Here is a 6,061-nt window from a genome sequence, read left to right as displayed (position 1 = left end):
GGTCCGGGGGTCAGAGGGGTTTGTACTTAGGGTAGTGGTCTGTCACCCTGCAGGCAGCAGTGTTTCTGCTGCTGCCCCAAAGAAAGGGGTGAGGCAGCAAACACCAGAGATGGCCAGGTGACTTGAGAGAATGCTCTGGGTTGCGTTCTGATGACTCAGAGATGACTGGCAAACCACATCAACCTCATCTCTCAGAGTCTCATTGACCCCTCCTCCCTGTCCATTAGTCTCCAGCCAGAGACATGCCAAGCCTGCAGAGCGGCTGGCGTAGGCCCTTGAGGGGAGAGAATAAGAGGGTCCCGCCTCCTCTACCCTCCAGAGTGAGGTGACGGGCACTGGCCCCTGGCCCAGAACGAAATAGGAAGGTTGGACTGTTTCTCTGCAGAAACGGCTAAAGGATGCTGTCTGAACAGGCAGGCCAAGTGCTGCACCCCCCGCCCCCACCCACCCCATGTCTTCATTTAACACCGTTAACTTATCACTCTCGTCCCTGGCAGCCTGGAAGCAACGCCAGCTAACCACCAAGGGCAGTCGATTCTGAATTCTTCCTCTTTGGCTGGTGCCAGGTGGGGGTTGAAGGAGTCATTTCTGCAGCGAAAGGGAAATAAGACTAGAGGCCAGGGTGACATCCCGTCCCTCCCAGGTGCATATGACCAAAGCCAACAAACACACTGAACTTTAAGAGCCTGGCCCCTGTGGCCAGACTATGTAGTAACAGTCTGGAGAGATTAGCAGTCCAGAACTCTCATCATTGTTTCTGTGTCTCATTTCTGACAAGGGGCTTGAAGACTCCCACCGGTGTCTTAATATTGGCAAAGAAGAGCTACAGAGACCACACAGGGACAGGCATCCCTTCACCTCTAATCTGAAGAGGACAAGAAGCCTACGGTCGAATCTCCCCTAAGTTATCGGATGGTGGCAATGCCTAGGGTGTGCCTACACTTGCTTCTTCACTCTGTGGCAAGTGCACAAAGCCCTCTCTTCTGCTTGCTGTGGACTTTAGGGCCACAAAGGATGACCTCTATCCGAAGTTGGGCAGATCCTGAGAACTGTGGTCTTTCCGGTGACAGATGCCAGCAGCTGTCACCTTATTAGGGAAAAAGAACAAACCCCCAAGACCGGTACATTTATGCTCCAGGTGGGCAGCATTCGCGGGCTGTGGTCACCTGAGCCTTAGTCACTACTCCCAGACTCAGAGCCTGAGTTTGAGTGGCTTGGACAGAGCACTGGGAGTGCACCCCACCTTCCCCCCACAAGACATTAACTTAACACGCATCTTGCCTTACCAGTACCTGGTTTTATCAAAAAGAGCTCAGTAAGGTGTATTTTTAAGATTAAAAAATAAGAAAAAGAATAGTTCTTTTTAAGATGAAAGAAGGAGGAGGATGAGAAGCAGCAGCAGCTACCAGTAGCCTCAGGCTGGTAGGGAAAGGTCAGGGGACACCCAGCTTAGTGATGGTTTTTATGAAGGGGCCATATACTAACCACAGTGAGGCCCGCAGGCTGGATGGGGAGTGGTCCCCATCCTACGTCCCACCAGCTACAGTCTCTAGTGCGTGGGGTTGGGGCTTTCCATTCCTTACTGAAGTGGGGAAGAGCATTAAAGTGGAGGTAAAAAGAGAAGGATGCCCCACCTCCTTGCTGGGAAGGGTGGGCTGGGCGGAGGAAGGAAATGGATGAAGACTTGCTCGCAGCTGTGATGAGGAGATTGGGGGTGGGTGGGCAGCAATCTTGGCGTCTATAGAGGCCGGGGAACCCCCTTTCTGGCCTGGCCAGAAGACAGGATCCAGGATGAGTGGCAGGAGTCTTTGCAGAGTAGGGGGATCCACTCGGGGAGGACACAGCAGAGGGAAAACCAGGGTGGGTGGAGGGTGGGGGGTCAACTGCCCTTGAGGACAGCATCGAGCCAGGAAACCGGATGCTAGGGGTGGGTGGAAGATGCGGAGGAAGAAACTGAATGGAGGGAAGCCGGCTACACTCTGGCCGGACACGAAGTCTCACTCATGCCCTCTGCACCTTACCCGGGGCAGGAGGAAGGAGGTGTGGGCTGTTTTGGGGTGCACACCAGCAGCAACATGGGAGAGGGGAGGGTGGCTTTCAGGGGAAAGGATGGGAGGATCTATTTTTAAACTTGGAAAAACCGTGAGTTCATCTCCACCCTGGAGGCGGCAAAGACTCTATTGTGCAGGGGTCGGAGAAGGGGGAGCCAGGGAGTGGGGGTGAGTGACACAAAGGGGAGGATTATGTTGGAGCAGGGTGGGGGAGGGGCATCGGCGTCACAGCTGGCCTACTGAACCTTAGGGTTGCCCGGGACTTAGGCTAGGGTGGGGACTTCCACAGGCACCAACCCGGCCTTTGGGGAGCTGGGGTCTGCAGCATCCGGTGGTTCATCCTGGGGAGGGGGCTAGATGGTGGGATTCCCACCGCCTGGCTTTCCCATGGACTTCTGGGTCTGTTCCCAGGATCCCAACATTCCAAGACTCCCCTGGGAGCTTCGGACTTCTTCTCTTGGCCCCTTCGTTGCGGTAGTGTTGGGGAGGCGGGGTGGTGGTGGTGGTGGTGGTGGTGGTGGTGAACGAATCAGATACTTCCTAGAAACTAGGAACCCTTAAAACCAACAAGACAGTGGTGGACGGGTTTGTTTGACAGAGGTCATGGCCCTTCTATCCTTGCTCCCAGCCCTGTGAATACTTAGACCTTAGACCGGCCCTCTTGTTCTTCTGACCTTAGGGGTCTGTCCTCGTGAACAGTTCACCTGCCCGCTTCGCAGCACCTAGGGGCTCATTTTCACAGAAGCAGCCAAGGCGGGAAGGCGGTGCAGCAGCCCGGGGCTCTAAGGTCCTGCCCAGGGGATGCCGAGGGGGAGGCGGGGCATCCGGCCGTGCTCACCAACCCAAACATTACCAAAAATGCTCAGGCGGCTCGGTCGAGTTGGGAGGGGGGACCATGGGACTCTCCGGAAACCCCGAATCCGGTCTCAGAGTCTTTCCCTCGGCAATGATTCAGTCGGTCCGGTCACCCCCTCTGCGAAGGGCGGGGGCAGATCCCGGGGGAGAACCGAGGTGCGGTGCCGGTGCGGCTGGACTGGACCCCGCGGGCGGGACGGGTCCGGGCTATCTGCAGCTGTCGGCGGCGGCCGTAGAGTCTTAGGTCCGCGGCCTCTGGGCGCACACCCTCATCCCACTTCCCTATCCTCATCATAGATCTGGGGGGTGGGCGGGGAAGAATTCTGGGGCCTAGGCCGGATGCTGGGAGTTTACACCTACCCCCTCTGGGAGTTTCACATCCGCTTTCCCAAATACCACCACCCAGGGGGAGGAATGTTCCCAGAGGGCTGCTCAAGTTTGACTTTGCGATGTCCCGAAGGCAAAGACCAGCTGGTCCACTGTTGGAGAGCATATGGGAAATCGGAACGCACCACGTTCTGGGTCTACTGGTCACTGTGTTCTCGGAAGGACGCGGGTACGCCCTCCTTAAGGCTTTCCGGAAAGGGACAGGGCTGGGATCTTAGGATAGTGAAGAGAAGAAAGGTAGACCTGCGACCTTTCCAGACGATGTACCCTGATGGCTTGGGCCGTCAAGGAAACTCCAAAAGTAGAGATCACGGGAGTTGGATCCAAACTAACTCAAAAGCTGCCACTTTCTTGCATGTGCCTGTCCCACTGGAAGTGGTGAGGTCTCAAACACTGAAGGCCTTGAGACCAGCTTCCACCTACAGCTGCTAACCTCAAGCAAGGAGAGCAGACAGGGCTCTGAGGGAGAGAAGCTGTGCTACCTCTATTTACATGGGACTTTACAGCTTAGGACTTCCACTTAAGGGCCACTGTGGTGACCCATGTTTATAGTGATCTTTACAACAGAAAGTGACCACAGAAAGGTGGATGCCGCTGGAGCTCACTTGATTAGGCTGTAGCCCCAGCGTTTAGTAAGCCGAGATAGTAGGATCCTGCTTTTGAGGTCAGCCTGGACTTCTATAGTGAGACCTTAACTTCAAACGAACAAACAAACAAAAACCAAAACACTTTTAACCAGGCAGTAGTGGGGCACACCTTTAATCTGGCACTCCGTAGGCAGAGGCAGAGACAGGCAGATCTCTGAGTTCCAGGCCATCCTAGTCTACAGATCGAATTTCAGAACAGCAAAGACTACACTTGGGGGGAAGGGGGAGGGGGTTCAGCATTCAGAGGAAACTATGCGCAGGGTAGCATATCTTTCCTGGTACTTGGGAGGTTGAGGTGAGGAGTTGAAGCTAGCCTGGGCAAGATTTCAAGACCTTGTCTCAAACAAGAGTTACATGACCTAAAGTAACATAGGATCCGTTTTTCAAATTGTGTTAAGTGCATGTAATGAAAGCTCCTATGTGTAATCCCAGACCCTAGAAGGTAGTCAGACACAAGAGGGGCAGGAAGTTCAAGGTCACCCTCAGCTGACAAGGTGCATTTGGAGTAAGCCTGGGATACCGAGACCCTGTCTCAAAATAAAAATATACAATATAAAATTATTTAACCATTTCAAAATGACTATTTCAATGGTGCTAAATATATGACTAGAGTTTTCTAGCAAAAACCCCATTCTGGGGCTACCAACAGAGTGAACACATTAATTCTTTCTATATACAGACTAAACTGCTGAGTGCCGCTGGGTGTGGTGGTATGTGTCTGTAATCCCCATCCTTGGGAGGCTGAGGCAGGAGGATGACTTCTCATTGGGGATTAGTCTGGGCTGCACAGTGAGACCCTGTGTCAAACTCCCACTCTCACAGATAGACAGACAGACAGACAGACAGACAGACAGAAAGAAAGAAAGAAAGAAAGAAGGAAGAGAGAGAGAAAGAAAGAGAGAGAGAGAAAGAAAGAATGAATGAATGAATGAATGAAAGAAAATGGTGAAAGACAGAGAGAAAAGAGGTTTTAGTCAAGGTGGCCACATCTGAAAGTAGTACATGTAGTACATGTCTCAAAGATCTGACAGGGACTTTGATTTTTCAGGAAAAGGAAATAATAACCCTGGGTAGATGATTAGGCCAGTGGCTTGGTAGTTTGTGATCTGAGTAGCTGCTTCAGCATGAGAGGATGGGGAGTCTGGAGAAGGTGGCGTCTCACAGTTGATTGAAGGAAGTGGTCTGGGTCCCATGAGATGGTCACCTGTGCTTGGGGTATAGTCTTCCCTGGGAAGCCCACCTCTGCTTGGAGCGGTTTTGTTCCCTTGTCATAAGGATATTTAGCAATCGGCCCTGTCATCCAGGAGGAGAGGGCCCGGATCCAAAGCTGAGTGAGAGAAGAAGACGTGGAGGACAGGGACAACCCTTCAACTACAGTCTCGACATTTCTGTTACCTGTCAGAACTTCTAAATTAGCCTAAGAAACTTAAAAAAAAAATAGTTTTGTCTGTTTGTTTGGGGTTTTTGTTTTGTTTTGTAGGCAGGGTTTCTCTGTGTAGTCCTGGCTGTCCTGGAACTCATCTTGTAGACCAGGCTGCCCTCAGATTCACAGAGATCTCCCTGCCTCTGTCTCTGGAGTGCTGGGATTAAAGACCTGAGCCACCCAGCTTGTCTTTTTTGAGATGGGGTCTTGTTGCATTTTAGGCTGGCCTTGAACTCCCTGTGTAGCCGAGGATGACTTTGAACTTCTGGCCTTCCAGCCCTGATACCCTGGTTTTATAGGCACATGCCACCTTCTTGTCTGATGCAATTCTGTGGATCCAGGTCAGGGTTCTGCGCACGCTGGTTGAGCTACAGTCCCAGCAAGCAGTGTTGAAGGAAGGAGGAGGAGAGCTGGACCAAAGGCTGAGCTCTGTGGAACTGAGAGGAGTTGGAACAAGGGCTTAGAGCAGGGAGTGTCAGAGCCTTGTCCACAGGCCTCCGCCAGCAAGGAAAGTCTTTCCGGAAACCCCGGAGGTGTCAGCGAAAGGGTGGCTGCAGAAGGTCAGTGGGGTGGTGTCTACCTGTAGTCTGGTGCTTGAGAAACAGAAATGGGAGGGTCGCTGTGTTGCTGCAAGACACAAGACGGATGTCAGCCTAGACTACATAACAAGATCCTGTCAAAAAAAAAAAAAAAAAAAA

The sequence above is a fragment of the Alexandromys fortis genome, unplaced genomic scaffold, assembly GCF_014885135.2.
Source record: "Alexandromys fortis isolate MF-2015 unplaced genomic scaffold, M_Fortis_MF-2015_v1.1 scaffold_190, whole genome shotgun sequence".
Lineage (NCBI taxonomy): Eukaryota > Metazoa > Chordata > Mammalia > Rodentia > Cricetidae > Alexandromys > Alexandromys fortis.
Note: the sequence above shows the minus strand (reverse complement) of the source record.